The sequence below is a fragment of the Megalobrama amblycephala genome, linkage group LG19 (genome assembly GCF_018812025.1).
Source record: "Megalobrama amblycephala isolate DHTTF-2021 linkage group LG19, ASM1881202v1, whole genome shotgun sequence".
NCBI classification, from domain to species: domain Eukaryota; kingdom Metazoa; phylum Chordata; class Actinopteri; order Cypriniformes; family Xenocyprididae; genus Megalobrama; species Megalobrama amblycephala.
Genome location: NC_063062.1, coordinates 28,565,131 through 28,587,130, shown reverse-complemented (window position 1 = coordinate 28,587,130; position 22,000 = coordinate 28,565,131).

The following is a 22,000-nucleotide window of genomic DNA, read 5'->3' as shown; positions in this document are numbered from 1 at the left end:
TTATCTGGAAAATGATATTACGTTGAATGCATCTTGCACGTTTCAAACATCTTTCAAGAATCTTGCGACAGTTTCAAAAAGAAATATCCATGAGTGGGGCGAGCGTGTTCAGTTTTATCCGAAATAGATGAACATGAATCTGGCAATGTTTTATTATGTTGGTTGTTGTATGTATCATGACGGTTCTGAATAAAAATGTCCAGTAATTGGTGCTAAAAGGTGCTCTATTGCATTTGAAAATAATGTAGCACCTACACTAAACCCTAAACATACCCAATACTGTTACCAAAAGAAAAGAAAAAAAGATTTTTTTTGAAGAATCCATGCCATTCTAGATTGCTTCTACAAGTCTTTGAGCTCTTATATTGTGACTTGTGTTTCACAGGACTCAAGTGCAATGCTGCACCGACTGAGATAGCTTAGTACGTCACAAAAGCCAAACATATGGAATTTGTTTTGCAATGCAGACATCAAAATTTAGTAGTTTACAAATCATGCACTATGGCAAAAGTGTTTTGAGGTCATGATATAGTATTGTGCAAGGAACCTTGAGAAAATAAGTCTTTATTAATCAATAATCTGCCCTTGAAATCAATGAAAAAGATTAAAATGCTTGCCGTTTTACTGACTCTAGTGTTCATTTCAGCTGAAAAACTGCAGTGATTTGAATGTATTGGTATGTTTTTTGTTTCGAAAGAAAAAATATAGGTAGAGGTACATTTTTCCAATGAGCCTGTGCTGAAAATTATGTTGCTTCTTGCATGCTTTGCAACACTTTAAAAGTGAAATATCCAGTGAATGGCACTGAAAACTAATTCGGTTTTATTCTAAACAGATGAACATGAATCTGGCAATGTTTTATTAGATTGGTCATTGTATGTATCACAACATTTCAAAAATGAAATGTCTGGTGAGTGGCTCTTAAAGAGATAGTTCACCCAAAAATGAAAATTTGATGTTTATCTGCTTACCCCCAGCGCATCCAAGACGTAGGTGACTTTGTTTCTTCAGTAGAACACAAATGATGATTTTTAACTCCAATCGTTGCCGCCTGTCAGACAAATAATGGGAGTGAATGGGATCTCGAACAATAAGAGTTGAAAAAAACGTGCATAGACAAATCCAAATTAAACCATGCGGCTCGTGAAGACACATTGATGTCCTAAAAGGTAAAAAATGATATAAATACTGTTCTTTTTCTCGCAAAAAACAATCGGTTCGTGTCTTAGGACATCAATGTGTAAATCAAATTTTCATTTTTGGGTGAACTATCCCTTTAAAGGTTAATGCTCTATCATGTTTGAAAATAACATACCATCTACACTAAACTCTACCCTAAATCTAAAAGCAAATGTGAAAATAAAACACATTTACTGAAGCAATCATGCCATTTTAGCTTACTTCTACAAGAATTTGTTTTATTGCCACTAGTAGGCCTAGTCATTTTAGCTGGAAAATGCAGTGAAGTTTATGTATACTGTAGGTATGTATTTAAAGTTTTGCAAAAATGTAGGTAGTGGCAGATTTTTTCCAATTAGCCTAGGCTGGAAAATATATGATTTGTAGAAAAAGAAAAAAAAAAAAAAGTATGAAGCTTCACCCCAAACCCCAGTCTAATCCTACCTCTCAGAGGGGTGAAATCAAATGCTGTATGAATATATACAGATTTGCAACAAAGCAGATTATCGTGAGACTGTGTTGGCTAATGTAACCCCTGTGGCTGTAAACCAGAAATGGATGCTAAATGTTTAACCCAGGGGTGGAGAATGTTGATCCTGGAGGGCCATTGTCCTGCAGAGTTTAGCTCCAACCCTGTAAAAAACGCTCACCTGCCTGTAACTTTAGTAATCCTGAAGACCTTGATTAGCTTCAGGTGTGTTTAATTAACATAGACTAATCACTTGTTAGTAAATCACAGTCGACAGTGACACTATGTTTTTGCTCTTTAAGCTGCTGGTGGGAACAATTACCACTGAGAGAGTCAGACTGGTATCAGAATTCATGAATGAGTCAAGAAAGGCACCACTGTTTCTGTGATTTTTAGTTGTTTTTTTAGCATCACACATCAGATTTGCTGTTAGTATCCAAAAGAGAGTGTTGTTACTGTAATAGGCCCATTCACAAGATAATAACATTCACAGAACAATTAACAATGATTTCAGTTTTTATATTTGAAAGCATTAAAAGCTGAAATAATAGCTGCAATCAACATTCAATGTCTCAACATTGTTATAGCAAAAATATTTAAAAAATCAGCTTTGTAATGTTCAGGCTTTGAGGGAAAAAATACCTCTCCCTGGTTAAATAACACAATTTTAATCATGTGCATGATATGATCTTATGTATGTTCAGCTTTTTAAGCACAATTGGTGTAAGATTGTTCATGTAAATACATTCACTTGTTCTCTGCAGAAGCTCAGTTTCAGAAAATAACTAGTTGTATCAGAAAATTACGGTGTCCAGGAGGGGACATGTTCGGTTCCCTTAGTTATGTCATGGTCACGACATACAGGTAGATATTTACTCATGGGAGCGTGATAATATTCCATGGCCACAAGATATTAATTCATGGAAACGTGATATGTCATGGCCACAAGATCATTTTGCCAAGGTAACGACATCCTTATGTTGTGGTCATGTGTTGTGGCCTCGAGATGTTGAGGGAACAACATCTATTTCTCATGTCCATGAGTTTAATGCATGAAAAATCTTTATATATATTTTCATCATATAATATTATAAAAATAAAAAAGGCACGATCAGTGAATGGGATCAAAAGGCTGTGGGATGGGATAGATAAAAATGTTTTCTTGTAGACCTATACAATTTTAGGTTCTTACACATTCTTTTAAAGGATTAATTCACTTTGAAATGAAAATTTGCCCAAGCTTTACTGACAGGTGTATATGACTTTCTTCTTTCTGATGAACATAATCACAGAAATATTAATAAATATCCTGACGCATCCAAGCTTTATAGTGGCAGTGATAGGGATCAATGAGTATGAGCTGAAGAAAGTACTTCCATCCACATGCCTCCATCATAAATATGTGCTCCACATGGCTCTGGGGGGGTTAATAAAGTCCTTCTGAAGCGAAGCAATGCGTTTGTGTAAAACAAAATTCATATTTAACAAGTATAAATTAGTAAGTATAAAGTAAAATATCTAGCTTCCGCACGAGCCGCCTTCCGTATTCATTGTATGCAGAAAGTGTAAAACTCTTGCAGGTCACAAAGCTTACGCTACGTCCTACAACTTCCCTATTCAACTTATGGAAAAAGTGTAACTGACGTGATGCCAGTTTACACTTTCTTCGTAACTTCAATATAGAAGGCGGTTTGGCGGAAGCTACATATTTTACTTCATAACTTGTTTAAATATGGATTTTTTTTTTACACAATTGCATCACTTTATTAACCCCCCGGAGCCTTGTGGAGCACATATTTATGATGGATGAATGTGGATGGAAGCACATTCTTCAGCTCATACTCATTGATCCCATTCACTGCCATTATAAAGATCAGATGTGTCAGGATATTTATTAATATTTCTGCGATTATGCTCATCAGAAAGAAGAAAGTCATACAGTATACACCTAGGATGGCTTGAGGGTGACTAAAGCTTGGGCTAATTTTCATTTCAAAGTGAACTAATCCTCTAACATTGATAATATCAGACTTCATTCGAATGATGTCTATAGGCAACATTGCATACAATATAATATACTGTAACGCGCATGCCTATCCACCTTATTTTTACAGTTTACTGCACTTCGATATTCTTCTTGTTATTTCCCTATAGCGGCTAATAAATTGCAAGTTTTGCACATTCACAGAAAACACCTTACCTTCGCGTTGAAAATTAAGGTAGATAGACTAAACATGTAATATGCATGTGCACGCCATGACCGTTTTCACAGATTCGTGTTTTTGCTGTTTACACAGAGATGACAACGGTATCATTTTCTTGCACTTTGAAACCTGTTTTCAAGCCACCAAAATGCCGTTGTTGTGTAAATGAACAGTCAAAACGCATAAAATGTTTCCCGTTTTTTTTAAATGGTGTCATGTAAACAGCCCCTACGTACTCCATGAAAACACTAGGGAAAAACACAACTGAATATGCGTGACATAATGGCACACCAATTCAGAAATAGGTTAGGACCCAGTTGCAGGTGTTTATTTTCAAACAACAAAACTTAAGCAGGTGGGTAAACAGGTAAGTTGGCTATAACAAAAGGGGTAGATGCCAACAGATGAGTAAAACAGGTGTAACAGGCAAAGGACTGTTGACATGTCCTTTCTGACTGAGTGTAATATTACTACACACCACCAGAGGTGCCAGGAGACTCAGGTGCATGGTTTATACCCAGGTGTGTAGTAGAGCAAGTTAGATTTGTTGGGCAGAGGAAGTATGGCTTACCTTCTGTGTTACCACAAACCACTTTGAGTCCTGATTGGGAAACTTAGGTTTTAGGCTCAATCAACGTAAGAAATCTTTTCTTTTTCTTTCTCTTTATTTATTCTATATATTTTCTGGTGTGGTTTTGTATGGGTTTGTAATCAATGTACGTGCTAATTCTATGTTTTCTGTATGGTTTGTGATTATTTGCTAAGTGGCCTCCTTGCTAATGTTAAGTTTATGTCTTATATTGTAGAAGGACTCTTTATTGCTACTGGCAGTTTTATGACTACCATTCATTGCTGGGAGTTCAAAAGATGATGTCCATTCATGAACTGTGTCTTTACTTCACCTTGTGGATCTTTGGATCTCATGCATGAGGATTGTGAAGATTTAACTGTTCTTTTTGGGATTGACTGCACATTGGATTTATTCTTTGTGGAGTGGAGTTATTCTGTGTTTCAAGACTACAATTGCCATCTTTACTGGTTTCAAGGACTGTGAAACCTATTTAAAGCTGCGCCTGCCTATATTCATACAATCTGCTTTTTCACATGCTCATTGTTTATTTTGTTTCAATATCCCTTGCTGGTTTATTGTCTATATTTTTATTTTTTTTGTGGGTTGGTTTACTTATATTAAATTGCAAAAACACATTTTCATTGCCTGACTGTTCTATGTGATTTATACCTGGTTTAGATTAAGTCTATGTAAGTTGGTGGTTCCCTTCCTTAAAAATCAGACCTATAGCAGTTTTGCACTTAAAGGGATAGTTCACCCAAAAATGAAAATTTGATGTTTATCTGCTTACCCCCAGTGCATCCAAGATGTAGGTGACTTTGTTTCTTCAGTAGAACACAAATGATGATTTTTAACTCCAACCGTTGCCGTCTGTCAGTCAAATAATGCTAGTGGATGGGAACTTCTACTATAAGAGTAAATAAAACTTGCATAGACAAGTCCAAATTAAACCCTGCGGATCGTGACGACACATTGATGTCCTAAGACACGAAACGATTGGTTTGTGCAATAAACCGAACAGTATTTATATCATTTTTTAACTCTAATACACCACTATGTCCAACCGCGTTCAGCATTCGCTTAGTGAGGTCTGATCGCGCTCTGACAGCGGCAGCGATGTCTCGCGCATATACTTCAATGAGAGCAACGGTTGGAGTTAAAAATCATCATTTGTGTTCTACTGAAGAAACAAAGTCACCTACATCTTGGATGCGCTGGGGGTAAGCAGATAAACATCAAATTTTCATTTTTGGGTGAACTATCCCTTTAAAGTGGTTGAGGCTGTTATACAGGTAACAGTCTCTTTTCTTCTTAAGCCCGGAACACACTAAGCCAAAGCTGATGAACTAGTGGCGGCGAAAGCAGACTGCGGGGTTGGCTCACGTCGGCAGCATCTGGGTCCAAAGTTGCCCTGACACACCAAACCGACGCTTGACACCCGACAGCCAAGTAGCACATCCGTTCTGCACCTGTGTAAGAAGAAATGCCTTTCTGTACCAGTAGGTGGCAGTAGCTGAACAGCCAATCAGAATGATCAGATGGCCTGACTGACCAATGAGACCCCGACACCTTTTCAACATGTCGAATTGGCTGAAAAAAATCAGATGAGGACCAACTTCAGATGGTGTGGAACACACTGAGAAAACTTAGTCGGCCGACGAACAAAATTGACCGATGGCCGATTCTCGGCTTGGTGTGTTCCGGGCTTTACAGGGAACATAGAATATAGCCACAACAGCAGGAACTACAACAAAAAGGATCTTGGCATTACAAATAAGTATCAACAGGTAACATCTTTCTTTTCCCAGCAGGTCTTCAGTAAACAGAAAGCCACAACAGCTGGAACTTGACTTAACAGATAGGTATTAACAGGTAATTTTTCCCAATCTTCCTAATCTTTTCCCCCCCAAAAAAAGTTAACCGGGAGGCTTAACCTCATCCATAGAATAATTCCAAGAGATGGGTAAAAACAGGAACTTAACTGAACAGATATGGATTAGAATCATCCAGCAGGGAAGTATACAGGTAAATCCAACATCAAACAAATCATGAAATAATTCCAAACAATAGGACAATAATTACAACAAGCAGATAAGTTCAATTATAAGTATAATTATAAGTTCAAGAAAATTATTAAAGGGTTAGTTAACCCAAAAATGAAAATTATGTCATTAATGACTCACCCTCATGTCGTTCCAAACCCGCAAGACCTCCTTTCATCTTCGGAACACAGTTTAAGATATTTTAGATTTAGTCCGAGAGCTTTCTGTCCCTCCGTTGAAAATGTATGTGCAGTATACTGTCCATGTCCATAAAGGTAATAAAAACATCATCAAAGTAGTCCATGTGACATCAGTGGGTTAGTTAGAAGTTTTTGAAGCATCTAAAATACATTTTGGTCCAAAAATAACAAAAACTACGACTTTATTCAGCATTGTATTCTCTTCCGGGTCTGTTGTTCATCCGGGTTCACGACTCGGGTTCAGTGAACCGCAGCGCACTGCTGACGTAAGACGCTGCTGACGTGTTATCTGGTGCGCCAGAGTTTCGTTTACAGTCTGAGGGAGACGCACGCTGTATTCAAGCTATTTTTTTAAATGGTGCGTATGTGTGCATGTCGCAGATGTCCTAATCGCCAAAAACAACGACGTAAAAGTGCATTACCAACGCCGACAGATGAAAGGATTCAATGGAATCAATTCAATGGAATCAATTCAGTGGAATCAATTCAATGGAATCAATTCAATGCAAAGGATTCCAGAAGAGAATACAATGCTGAATAAAGTCGCATTTTTTATTATTTTTGGACCAAAACCTATATAAGATGCTTCAAAAACTTCTAACTAACCCACTGATGTCACATGGACTACTTTGATGATGTTTTTATTACCTTTATGGACATGGACAGTATACTGCACATACATTTTCAATGTTGGGACTGAAAGCTCTCGGACTAAATCTAAAATATCTTAAACTGTGTTCCGAAGATGAACAGAGGTCTTACAGGTTTGGAATGACATGAGGGTGAGTCATTAATGACATAATTTTCATTTTTGGGTGAACTAACCCTTTAAGGCCAGACAGCTTATGACTGTAAAAATGGGTGCTTTATACCAGTCTAAATGCTCCGATAATGACCCACAGGTGAGTGAGTGAGAGAGAAAGTGGGGCAGAGTCCAGAGTGCATGTGACACCAGGTTGCTATGGTCACAAAGGTTTGTTTATGCATTAGACTCATGGCCATGAGAAACAGATGTCATTCCCTCAACATAGGATGCAAGGCCACAACATATTTTCACCACGATAAAATTAAGTGAACCGAACATGTCCAATTCTGGTCACCATAGAAAATAAATTGATTTTGTCATTGTCTTTTGACATAACATCCTTTAAATTTATTCAGTGTTTAATGTCATATCATTTCATTTTAGTCATTTTTTCTCTGACTGGAATGGTATATATGTTTCAAGTTTTTTACAAATAACAGCAAACGCTATTAAAAAAATATATATATATGTTGACAATAATATTCAAAATCAAAGAATCATTTGGCAAAAAATTTGACTGTAATTTTTAGGCTTTGTAATAAAATAAAATAATAAATAAATATAAACATCTTGTTTTCCAGTGTAATTTTTTAAAATATCCATTCAAAATAAAGTCTAAATATCTTAGCAGTTTTGTGTGGTAAATTTATTTCAGGATATTTAGGTATATTCACTGGAAAACAAGACAAAGATACTCATTAAGAATAAGAGGGTAAAGGTGCCATAGTTTGAGAAGGACATGTCGATACAGTCCCACAAATCACAGCAATCTCAAGCTTCACCTCACACCAGGAGTTTTTCCCTAAAACCTGCTCAGTTTACTGGGTTTGTCATTTAACTTAATACTGTCTAGTGTATATATCTCCATATGGGGTCATGAGATATCACATCCTGTGGATATTCAGTCTCTCTCTGTGTGTATGTGGATTATAAGACCTTATTAAGGATGGACACAGTCCAGCAATCCAGTTTATTAAATAAAGCAGGGTGTTAAATAAGAGAGCTGGATTGTGTCACACAGTGGTCAGTCATGCAGCCAGACTGACTTCTGATTTCTCTATAATTCATAAGAAGCTGAGCTGAGCTGATGTGATACTCGCACTGTCTCTGAGAAATTCACCAGAGAAGGGGGAATTCATTAAGAATGAATTGTGCCTTCTGATTGCCTCATTCATTCCCAGTAAAAGCATCTAAGCACTTCATAACAACTTAAATTTACTTGAGGAGCAACATTGCATAAGATATTACATAAGACTTGTTTTCAGAGAATACATTTTTTACCCCATTGGCAAGTTTGTAAGCATAAATACAATTAAATGATAATAAAAAACAATGATAATTAAAGCTGCAAGCAGCGATGAAAGGGCCCTCGCACCCGGGCTCACCGCCACCCGTTGGCCTTAGGAAAACAGAGAACAGTGGTCGACATGCATGTAAGCGAATGAATACAGGAGAATTATGCCATTAAGTCATTTCGAATTGCCACACTTCCTGCTGCCAACAGGTGGCGCTTTGACCATAACCAAATATTGCGATATAGATGTGTTCAGACCCGGACTGTTATCAAACACGTGAAGTTTGGAGCAGATCGGACATCATATGCCTGAGTTACAACAACTTCCTGTTTCATGGCGTTAATCACATACATTAGCACTTAGCCAAGTGTTGCATGATTTAACGTGTTTCTAGTATGTTTGGTACTTTGTGGCATATTGAAATGTGGTTCTGGGTGGGAATTACAGTGTAAAGCATGCCATGTCCTGTTGCCAGCAGGTGGCGCTATGACTAACTGAATATTGGCATATAGATATGTTCAGGCCAGGACTCTTATCACACATGTGAAGTTTGGAGCAGATCAGACATAGTATGCCTGAGTTACAACGGCTTCCTTTTTCATGGCGGAACAACAGACTTTGTTATGCCGCCACGGACACGCCCTTCAACGAAAACTCTAGATCTTCGCAATTTAACGTCACAAAGGCCTTTAGATTAGACTGACCAAAAATGACATTGATCTGATTAAATCTCTAGGAGGAGTTAATCACAGTGTAAAACATGTCATTTCCTGTTGCCCCCAGGTGGCGCTATGACTGTAACTGAATATTGTTATGAAGATGTCTTCAGGTCAGAACTCTAATAAAACATGTGAAGTTTGGGGCAGATCAGACATTGTATGCCCGAGTTACAACAACTTCCTGTTTCATGGCGAAACATCGAACTTTGCCAGGCCGCCACAGACACGCCTTTCAGCAAAAACTCTAGATCTTCGCAATTTAACGTCTCAAAGGCCTTTAGATTAGACTGACCAAATATGATGTTGATCTGATTAAAGCTCTAGGAGGAGTTCATTAAAGTACAACGCCTGGAAAAGGCAAAAACTGCCCAAATTTTGCAAAGAAAATTCAAAATATCTCACTTCCTGTTGGTTTTCAGATTTCACTCCAAGAGACTTTTTTGTAAGTATTGGGCTGTTAGATGTATGTACCAAATTTCATACCTGTACGTGAAACGTAGTGTCAGGGGCACTTCGTTTAAATTTTTTAGGTGGCGCTATCGAGCCATTTTGCCACACTTAATTCTGAAACCCATATCAGACGTAAATTTTCACCACTTCTGACGTATCTGCAAATTTTCATGAGTTTTCGAGTATGTTTCGGCCCTCAAAAAAGTGATTCACCTTACATGGCGAAACATCAGACTTTGTCGGTCACCACGGACACGCCCTTCAAAGAAAACTCAAGATCTTTGCAATTTAACATCTCAAAGGCCTTAAGATTAGACTGGCCATATATGATGTTGATCTGGTTCAATCTCTATCTGGAGTTAATCACAGTGTAAAACATGTCATTTCCTGTTGCCCCCAGGTGGCACTATGACTGTAACTGAATATTGTCATATAGATGTCTTCAGGTCAGGACTCTAATAAAGCATGTGAAGTTTGGGGCAGATCAGACATTGTATGCCCGAGTTACAACAACTTCCTGTTTCATGGCGAAACATCGAACTTTGCCAGGCCGCCACGAACACGCCCTTCAGCGAAAACTATAGATCTTCGCAATTTAACATCTCAAAGGCCTTTAGATTACACTGACCAAATATGATGTTGATCTGATTAAAGCTCTAGGAGGAGTTCGTTAAAGTACAAGATGTGGAAATGGCAAAAACTGCCAAAATTTTGTAGAGAAAATTCAAAATATCTCACTTCCTGTTGGGTTTACAAACTTTGCACACAGGGGCTTTTTTGTAGGTATTTGGCTGTTACATCTGTCTACCGAATTTCATAACTTTACGTGAAACGTAGCACGAAGGGCGCTTAATTGAAATTTTGTAGGTGGCGCTATCGAGCCATTTTGCCACACCTAATTCTGAAACCCATATCAGATGTAAATTTTCACCACTTCTGACGCGTGTGCAAAGTTTCATGAGTTTTTGAGAACGTTTAGGCCCTCAAAAATGTGATTCATTTTGGAGAAGAAGAAAATTTTGGCTGAGCAATTCCAATAGGGTCCTCACACCATTGGTGCTCGGGCCCTAATGAGGTTTAAAATACTTAAAGTAAACAAAATGCCAATGGGATAATATAAATAAATAAATAAATATATATTCTCTAAATGTAAAACATTTATTCTCTGAAAACAAGTCTTGTTTTGCCTCTCCAGTAAATGTTTCTGTCTTAAAGTGAAGATAGTTTTACTAGACAAGAATGTTTAAATATGGACGGATCTTGCACCTTCAATATGTGTATTTACATGTACAACAAAATGCAGATAACTATAAAAAAAAAATCTTCTCATTATATAAACGCAACAACAACAAAAAGCTTCACATGACATTTTGAGATTATCCGTTTCTGTCAACACATTGCTCACATTGAATAAGCTGACAGAACTCCAATAAATGTCTAAAAAGGTGGTGTGTCAATTGAGTTTTTCTTAACCTTTTGTGGCCTTTCCCTGCAACACCATTTAAGCCATGTACATGTTCAGCTTGTTAAGCATAATTGGTGTACGATTGTACATGTAAACAAATTCACTTGTTCTCTGCAGAAGCTTAGTTTCAGAAAATATCTGCTTGTATGAAAAAAATGAAGTCTTGATAAAATGTTAAATGTATTCAGTATTTCATTTCAATTTAGTCAGATGACTGAAATGGTATATATTTTTCAAGGTTTTACTAATAATAATTAAAAAAAAAAATATATATATATATATATATATATATATATTTGTTGGAAATAATATTTAAAATGTGTTTAAAACCATAACAGACCAAATTTTAACCAAGATTTTAATTCATTTAATCATTAAAAAAAAAAAAAGCCACTGTTACCTTTAGCTTGATTAGTTGGGGACACTGAAAGTTCAGCAATTTTATTGACTTCAATGCACTGATACTATTGGACTACTGAACTTAGTTGGTTTATGACGTCACTGTGTTTTCTCCAAAGCTGCTGAATTGAACCCATTTCATAATTGATGGACTTTACATAGTCATTGAACTGAACAGAATTAACACTGAATTGACTTCAACAATGACACTATTGTCTTTTTAGAGTTGCTTTACAGCAGAGTTGAATTCTGATTGCATCACTGATCATTACTTTCCTGTTTATCTCTGTAAAGCTGCTTTATTGTATAAAGCACTACACTGCGTTCCAAATTTTTATGCAAGAGACAAATCAGTAAGATTTCAGTACAATAAACATTCAGATTTTAGTTTTTCTAAGAAAATGTTTGTTTGTTTATTTATCCATGTCTTTTTAGATAACTGGTATCAATCTTGGACAAAATAATTTGCCAGATCTATGGAAACCCTACTTAGAGGTTGTTCCACATTATTAAGCAAGTCACAGTTCTCATGCAATATGGGGAGGAAGAAAGATCTTTCTGAAGATGAAAAGCATGAAATGGTGCAATGTTGTGCAAAAGGCATGAAAACAACTAATATTGTGTGAAACTGAATGGAGATTATCGAATTATCTTAAGATTTGTGAGTGATTTAGAGCACAGCAGAACTTGGTCAGATAAAGGCTTATTAATGAAAGTTCCTGTCAAAAAAAATAATTGTATTAAAAGGTCAGCTATAAAAAAGCCAGTGTTGAGCAGCAAACAGGTATTTGAAGTTGCTGGTGTCTCTGGATTCTCAAGAAGCTCTCCATGCAGGCTGGCAGTTGTGCGTAAAGATGCATTTCAGCCACTCCAAACCAAACTTCACAAAGATAAACATTTGCAGTGGGTTTAGAAATACATGAAGACTCATTTTTAAATAGTTTTATTCACTGACTAATGCCGTACTACAATGGATAGTCTAAATGGATGGATTTCTGGATGGTTGGTGAATGGCCACCACGTTCCAACAAGACTGCGACGTCCGCAAGGAGCTGGTGGGTGATGATTTGGGCTGGAATACTGGGAAGTGAGATGGAGGGTATTAAAATGACTTTTGCAAGATATGTGGAGCTCATAACTGGCCATTTTTTAGCTATGGTATAAAAAGGAGGATAGCAGTATTGTACAATGCACTATGCACTATCCCATGCTGCAAAAAAAAAAAAAAAAAAAACACCACAGTAATAAAACTGTTTGAAAATGTATTTCTACACCCACTGTAAATGTTTCTCTTTGTGAGGTTTGGTTAGTGGTGTCTAAAATGCATCTTTACACACAACTGCCACCCTGCATGGTGAGGTTCTCAAGACTCCAGAGACACCAGCAGCTTCAAATACCTGTTTGCTGCTCAACACTGGCTTTTTTATAGCTGCCCTTTTAATACAATTAATTTTTTTGATAGAAACTTTCATTAATAAGCCTTTATCTGACCGAGTTCTGCTGTGCTCTAAATCACTCAAAAATCTTATGATAATTCGATAATCTCCATTCAGTTTCACACAATATTAGTTGTTTTCATGCCTTTTGCACAACATTGCACCATGTCATGCTTTTCATCTTCAGAAAGATCTTTCTCCCTCCCCATATTGCATGAGAACTGTGACTTGCTTAATAATGTGGAACAACCTCTAAGTAGGGTTTCCATAGATCTGACTTTTTTTTTTTCTTTTTTGTCTGAGATTGGTACCAGTTATCTAAAAAGACATGGATAAATAAACAAACAAACATTTTCTTAGAAAAACTAAAATCTGAATGTTTATTGTACTGAAATCTTACTGATATGTCAATTGCATAATAATTTGGAACGCAGTGTATATAAATGTCACTTGACACAAAGGGCCCTATTTTAGTGATGTATGAGTATGGTCTAAAGCGCATGGTGCAAGAGCACTTTTGATAGTTTAACGTCAGGGAAAATGGTTGCGCGCCAGGCGCATGGTCTAAGGGTTGTCCCTATTCTTTTAATGAGTAATGGGTGTGTTTTTGGCGTAACGTGCAATAAACCAATCAGAGTCTCATCTCCCATTCCCTTTAAAAGCCAGTTGCACTTGCACCATGGCGGATTCGTTATTTACAAGGCGGAATTTGCAAGCAGAAAAACTGAACGCTTCTCTAGCGAGGAAATGGATCTGCTCGTGTGCAATGTTCCCTCTAAGCTGCGCGCGTGCGCGGCCGCGCACTTCTGAAGCCGCGGTCGCGCAGAAGAAATAATTTCCGCTCAGAGAACAGACATGAAAATGATTATAATAGTTTAAATGAGAAATAATTGCATTGCTCTGGACAACCGCTATAGAGTTATTGTCGCTATAGAGTTAGAACCGGTGAATGCGGTTTACAGGTTTCATAGAAAGAGAACGATTGAGCGCGTGTGAGCTGGCTGGCCCTGAGCCAAATCAGTCGCGGTAAGAATACTGTCATGTTTGCAGACTAAATACATCAATACGAGAGGCAACGCGAAACGAAAAGAAATGTGAAATAAAACGTCATGTTTTAATGAAAAGTGGTGGAAATAATGGATGATGGGCACAGAATGCTAACAAAACTCTGAGACATTTACAATCACACACCCACCACAGGTGGAGCGTGCAAACTCAAAATACATCAGTGATATAACGTTACCTCAGTTTAAATAGATTTTTGTGTGTGGTGGTGGTGTGGGTTTCAGGGATGTTTAGATAACTATAAATTAGTTAACGTTCACTTTTCTTAAAAATATTTAGCTATCATTTTAAATGCTTGTTTGTTTTCACTATATAATATATTAAAACAAATGGAAGCATTTAAACTGATATAATACTGGATATCAGTTTAAATACTTAAATATTTTATTATATTATAATGTAAGCCTAATAAAAAATTGATCTCACAAGGGGATTGTTTAGGGCTCCTTGCCATGAAAAATCTTGAAACCTCCTGGTATATAAAATCTGGGAAATTCATAAGCAATAAACATGTAATTTTGATGGTTTAACACTGTATGTTGCTAATAATTGACTGTACAAAAACACATTATGGTTGTCCCAAACCGTCATTGTAACTGCTCATATTATATTATTATAAAGAATTGAACTGTCCTGCAGGAGGACAGAAATGATTTTTTAATAGAATTTCTTGGTAAAGACTGGTACAGTTAATACAGCAATGTGAAAAAATCTCAAGTAACCTAAAATGTGCTTAATTTAGTTACTGAACTGTTTAATTTCAAACATATTATTTAATAAATCACTAAGTTACATCAAGGGTCAAATAAAATAGAAAAGGCACATTAAAATTAAATGTTACAGTTGCATGATAAAACCATTTTTTTGTGTGTGTGTTTACGTTCATTGTACAGGTCTGATATAAAGTATGTTTTTGCTCAGGTGGCCAAAATGTGCGCTCAACAGAGAAAAGTTTTGCTCAGCAAGAAAAAAAAATTAGAGGGAACATTGCTCGTGTGTGAGGTTAAAGTGTGCAAGGAGACCATCTATGAGACAAGCCGGATTCCACCAAAGCAATTTTATCTTTATGCACACAATAATCTTTTACATTGTAATCCTTTTCTTTTTAATATTTGGCATGATTGTGTGCTGCTGCATGTCCCTGCGTGTGTAATAAGCAGAGTGTACTTGCGTTGTGCACCCCCTTATAGGCGCATATTACTAACGCGCCCCTTAAATAACAAAACAAATAATACACCATTGACTTTAGACCAGATTTCAATAGTGCAGTCTATTTCAGTTGCCTCAAAATAGTAACGTGCCTGAACACAGCTTGTTTTCAGACCAGCGCGCCCATGGTCACACAAATAGGCGCAAATGCATTTGCTATTTAAACAATGTGGTGCTGGACTTAAAAATGATAACTGCGTCGGGCTAAAACTAGCAAAAAAAACTTTGCACCAGGTGTATGATAGGGCCCAAGGTGACTTGACTTAACTTAAAAGATGCTTCAAACATGTTTTATCAGCCTAAAATACAACATATGAAAACAGTAAATAGAAACTGTAAACAGTTTCCTACCATTTCCTTTTAAAAACATTGCATTGTTAATATCTTGTCATATTTTCATCGACAGTAATTATTGTCATGACCATCACAACAAAGAATCACTGACCCCACCAACTGTCTTAAAGGGGTGATATAATGCCATTTTACACAATGTAAAATAAGTCTCTGATGTCCCCAGAGTGTGTATGTGAAGTTTTAGCTCAAAATACCCCACAGATAATTTTTTTATAGCATGTTATGTGTCACTTTTTGAGGGTGATCAAAAATACTCAATTTTTATGTGTGTCCCTTTAAATGCAAATGAGCTGCTGCTGCTAAGCAGAGGGTGGGGTTTCAAGAGCTCATGTTAGCACATAGTGTTAGCAGAACCAATTACCTCACAAAGACTCATTGAAAATGTTAGACACTGTTCAGCCTTTTATGCTCAAACCAGAGTTTGACAATGATTGAGAGACTCAAGAAGAAGTGACAACATGTAGAATGCAACAGGACGTTTCTGAACGGTTAGTTGTTTAATTTATGTAGCATAATCTGTCATGATAATCTATAAATCAATCGTGTGGGAACTGTTGTAAGATGCCTGCAGTGCCAGAGACTATATGCTGCATGAATATAGAATAGTTTAGTTTAATTATTCCTTGGTCAGCCATTTTAACTTGATGCACTAGCTGGTCAGCGTTGTTGGTGATCCTCCAGCTGGAAAAGCACAAAACCAGCACTAAACAACATGAACCTGTCTGGGAAGTCCCAGTGGTCTAAGATGATCTTTTCAGCAGGGTTTTCCTTCAAATTCAGAATATGTGCTTGACTGAGGACAGGATGGCTCGTGTTTTTCAGTCAGTCAGCTACGGATAGACCATAATGGACTAAATGAACCTTTGGCTGCAGCATTGAGACAAGCTTATAGAAAGATTAGACATGTTTCCTGCCTCATCTCTGGCTCAAATCCTGTGAGTTATCAGCACAGACACACACCTCACGCCTGTTTGTCTGCACTAATTTGAATGAGAAAATTCTATTCATCAATCTAATTCCCCCTGGATAATGTGCTTACCCTGACGGACAACAAACATCTGCACAACAATAATCCAACGAGAGAGAATCTAATCTGGAAGAGCGGTCAGTGTGAGGGAGTGTTTGTCTTGCTGTGGTTGTGCAGGTCTTGAGCCTCTGTTTTAATGAAGGGTAATTGTGTGTTGTGAGGGAGTTCGCTAATGGATTGAAAGTCTTTGTCAGACACATGAATTCCCGGCGCTGTCAGGCAGCATCACAGCAGAGCGCTCATGAAGGCTGCAGAGGTCCCAGCACACCACACCACCTGCTGCTGCCCCATCTGCTGCACCAATACTCACTATTATATTCACTCACACATTTACATGTGCTTACATACACCCTCACACACTTAGATAAAACTTCATAAAACATAATATAAACACATTACCAACACATACCAACCTCTTTCTCCGGTCATTTGTAGGGTTTTTCCATTGACACACTCTATATGATATTTTTATCCTCTACCCTTAAAACAAAACCTCATACAAAACATCTGAATTAAATCAGGGATTCCCAAACGTTTTTATCAGTGGAACCCCTCAGGCGTAAAAATTAATAATGGAACCCTGCGTACGGCCCAGCTTATATTCTATCTAATGAAATATGAGGTAAATGTGCACTTCTCCAAATTTAACTTAAAGTTTGTATGTGTATGCACTGTGATCAAAAATAAATGGAACCAAATGCGATTGAATGTAAAGGTTTGTGTCTCGTTATTCTATTAATAACTACCGATTGATTTTGCATTTCTATCAGAAATGAAGAATTATTAGTGTCATTGTAAATAGTGGTGCAAATATCTAAGCTATCTAATACTTCAAATCTCGAGGCTAAATCAGAAGATTTTTTTTTTACCAATTTATATACCAAAAATAGTATATAGCTCCACTGTGGTTTCTCAATAAATTAGAATACTTCATAAGATCAATAAAAAAAACATTTTTAGTGAATTGTTGGCCTTCTGGAAAGTATGTTCATTTACTGTACATGTACTCGATACTTGGTTGGGCCTCCTTTTGCTTTAATTACTGCCTCAATTCGGTGTGGCATGGAGGCGATCAGTCTGTGGCACTGCTAAGGTGGTATGGAAGCCCAGGTTTCTTTGACAGTGGCCTTCAGCTCATCTGCATTGTTGGGTCTGGTGTCTCTCATCTTCCTCTTGACAGTACCCCATAAATTCTCAATCGGGTTCAGGTCAGGCGAGTTTTCTGGCCAATCAAGCACAGTAACACCATGGTCATTGAACAAGCTTTTGGTACCTTTGGCAGTGTGGGCAAGTGCCAAATCCTGCTGGAAAATGAAATCAGAATCTCCATAAAGCTTGTCAGCAGAAGGAAGCATGAAGTGCTCTAAAATTGATGGCTGCGTTGACTGTGAACTTCAGAAAACACAGTGGACCGACACCAGCAGATGACATGGCAGCCAAAATAATCGCTGACTGTGGAAACTTCACACTGGACTTCAAGTAACATGGTTTCTGTGCCTCTCTTCCTCCAGACTCTGGGACCTTGATTTCCAAATGAAATGCAAAATTTACTTTCATCTGAAAAGAGGACTTTGGACCACAGTCCAGTTCTTTTTCTCCTTAGCCCAGATAAGACGCTTCTGACATTGTCTTTGGTTCAGAATTGGCTTGGTACATGGAATGTGACAGTTGTAGCCCATTTCCTAAAGACGTCTGTGTGCGGTGGCTCTTGATGCACTGACTCCAGCTTCAGTCCACTCCTTTTGAAGCCCTCCTAAGTCCTTAAATCGGCTTTGCCTGACAATCTTCTCAAGCCTGCGGTCATTCCTTTCACTTGTACACCTTTTCCTACCACACTTTTTCCTTCCTTACCTCATTTTGAAGCAAAAACTATAGTCTACAACCTCCAATACCCAGAAGTCTTCTGAACACAGATTTAATATATATTTTTTGGCTTTATTTCAGTGACTTAAGTTTTTTGTTTTTTCAATAACCATGCATAAACGTTATTCCTTCAAAAACACAAACATGTACATACATGTTCCTCACATATTATTGTAGCCTAGTTTGTGCTAAATACATTGTAATGACACTTTTTCCATTAATATGTTTATGAACAACTGAAAAAAGCACAAATGTCAGGGCATGTCAAAACTTCTCCAGGGCCCCCAAAATCCTCAGACCCCTGAGGGTTAACATTGTCATTTCCAACACCATGCCAAACTCCCCAAGAGTTGTCATGACTAAAGTTTATTTATTTTAATTTTACATTAAATTTAATTATTACTTTTTCTTTTTTTTTTTTTGTTTAACCCTTTGATGCACAACATGGGTAAAAAATGACCCGGCTGAGTGTTTATTTTCTATATCTTTGCAAGAAATTAATTTCATCATACAGTATTCCTCAATTAACTTGTTTTTGATCATCACAAATCCTCATTTTAATTTGTTCTTTCTTACTTATTTTTGTATCACTACCCTTCTAATGCGCAACATGGGTCAAAAATGACCCGTATTCATTTCCTATGTAATTTCAATCATGGTTGAGTGTTTCTTTGCTGAATCTTTAAAATAAATGTATTTTATCATTCATTTATTCCAGGTATTCCTTAAATATCTTGTTTTTGATTGTCAAAAATGATTGTGTTCATTTTTTCTTTCTTACTTTATAAACAAACACAGTTTTTGTATGTCTACATCAATTTTACACACATGGGTCAAAAATGACCTGTATTCATTTCCTATGTAATTTCAATCATGACTGAGTGTTTCTTCGCTGAATCTTTGAAAGAAATGTATGTTGTCATTTATTAATTCCAGGTATTCATTAAATATCTTGTTTTTGATTTTCTACAAATAATTGTTTATTTTTTCTTTCTTACTTTATAAACAAATGCAGTTTCTACATCAATTTTACACACATGGGTCAAAAATGACCCATATAGAAATCTTTAATATTTGCACATTTTTGCAAGTAGGAACATATTTACTGCAGACAACTGTTCATCTGCCATACATTTCTTAACAAGGCTACTTTTGTATATTTGATGGATGTAAGTCTTTATTATATTTAATATAATAGGCTATATGTAACAAAGTTCGTAAATAAGGAGGGAAGAGGACAGGGTCAGCGGGTGACTACTGGCTGTTTATTTTAACCAAAAACAAATAATAACAAAACAGTGTGCAGGCAGGCACAAAACAATCAAAGTAATTTCAAAGTTCACTCCAGTACAGCAGCAGACATCCAGGAGTGGGGAAACAGCCAGTAGTCCTTCTCTCTCTCCCAGGCTCCTGTATCTCCTGGCGTTAAATACTCTCTCCACACCAATTACTGAAACAAGAAACAGGTGTTTATCATTTTCATCTAATCCACTCAGACACCGCGCGTCTCCTCCCTCTCTCTCCCGTTGCAGATTCCGCTAAACCACGCCCCCCTTGCCACATACCCCCACCGCCCGACTCAACAGCAGGGCACCACCTGCTTGTGAATGCCCGGCCAAAAAAATCGGGTCATGAGGCGATTTAGTGTCATTCCCTGTCCTAAATGACCAGCCATTGGATTAGAATGAGCCGCTTGAAAAAGCATTTCCCTGCGGCTCCTAGGAACTAACAACTGGGTTGTATCCTCTTTTGTCTGAGCGTCTTGGGTCACTCGATACAACCTATTTTTTATAATTGCAAAATATGGATAGGTAAGCGGTTGTCCAGGATGGAGAGGCTGACCGTCGATGGTACTGACCTGTTCAAACGCACGTTTCAGCGTCTCGTCCTGAGACTGCTCCAGGGGAAAGTCATCGCGCTCCGAGAGAATAAGTCTCTCGATTTCGCTCTGTCCCCCCGAGGCAGTACTCAGAGGTCCCGATTCAGTCTCTCCCGCCTGCACACTCACACTCCCCTCCGGTGCATTTTTTCCCCAAGAAGCATCCGTACATAAAGCCCCTAATAATTCTGTAAACGCTGGCCAATTCGTTCCCAAAATTAACGGATGCTGGAGGTGTGGGTTAACTGCCACCTCAACACTATGCTTTTGACCCCTGAATTGAATAATGACTGGCACAATAGGATACTCTACCACATCCCCGTGCACACACCGCACCTTAACCACGCGGCTATTATCCAATGCCCCGGATTGTATCAGATTTTGATGGATCGAGGTTTGGTTACATCCTGAATCCACCAATGCCTGATAGGTACCCCCCTCGATACTCACAGGTATTTGGTACCACCCAGCTTGACCAGGGGCAGCCTGCGGGGCATCCGGGACCCAGACCATTGTTCCCACCTCCATTACAGGACACCTGTCCACGAAATGGCCCAGGTCCCCGCAACGCCAACAGGCCGGCCCAGACCTCCCCGCCGCTCCAGTGGCAGAGGGTGGATTAGACGGTTGGCGTGGAGAGAGCGGAGACACAGGAGCCGTGTCCAACCCCCCTGGGCGGGACTCTGGGAGCTGCATAGGGAATATATCGAGGGACTCGAGGAGGGCCGGGTGGACGAGACCTGGGTAAAGGGACAGGGCGAGAGAGAGAAGGAGATGGAAGAGAGGGAGAGAGAGAAGCTGATGACAAGGGTTCGCCGACCCCGGAGCACGCCACCATATGATCCTCCGCGAGTTGGATAGCCGACTCCAGCGACGTGGGCCGGTGGCACTGGACCCACTCGGCTCCCGCTCCAGCACCACTCGGTCGATGATCTCCTCCACGTCACTTCCGTCGGCCAGCAACCATTTGCGGCAGGAGTCCCGGAGCTGTTGGGCCATCACGAAGGGTGATGGATGATGTCCCTCTTGAGGTCGTCGAAGTCCAGGAGGCTCCGCACTGGAAGCTGCTGTGCCACTACCTGGGACTCCCTGGAGAGCAACAGGACCAGGCGCATCGGCCACTGGTCCTGAGGCCAGCCACAGATCTCGGCTGACGATTCGAATAAATCGATGAATGCCTCCGGGTCGTCCTCAGGCCCCATTTTATTGAGTGGGAGATGGGCGGGCACAGCACGTTGGTCCGAGGCTCCCGGCCGAGCCTCCCGGCCGAGCCTCCCGGTCCATCCAGCTCCGGAACCTCTCGCGGTCTTCCTGCTGGGCTTGGAGGATGGCCTGGAACCGCCTCTCCTGATCTTGTCTTAAGTCCAGC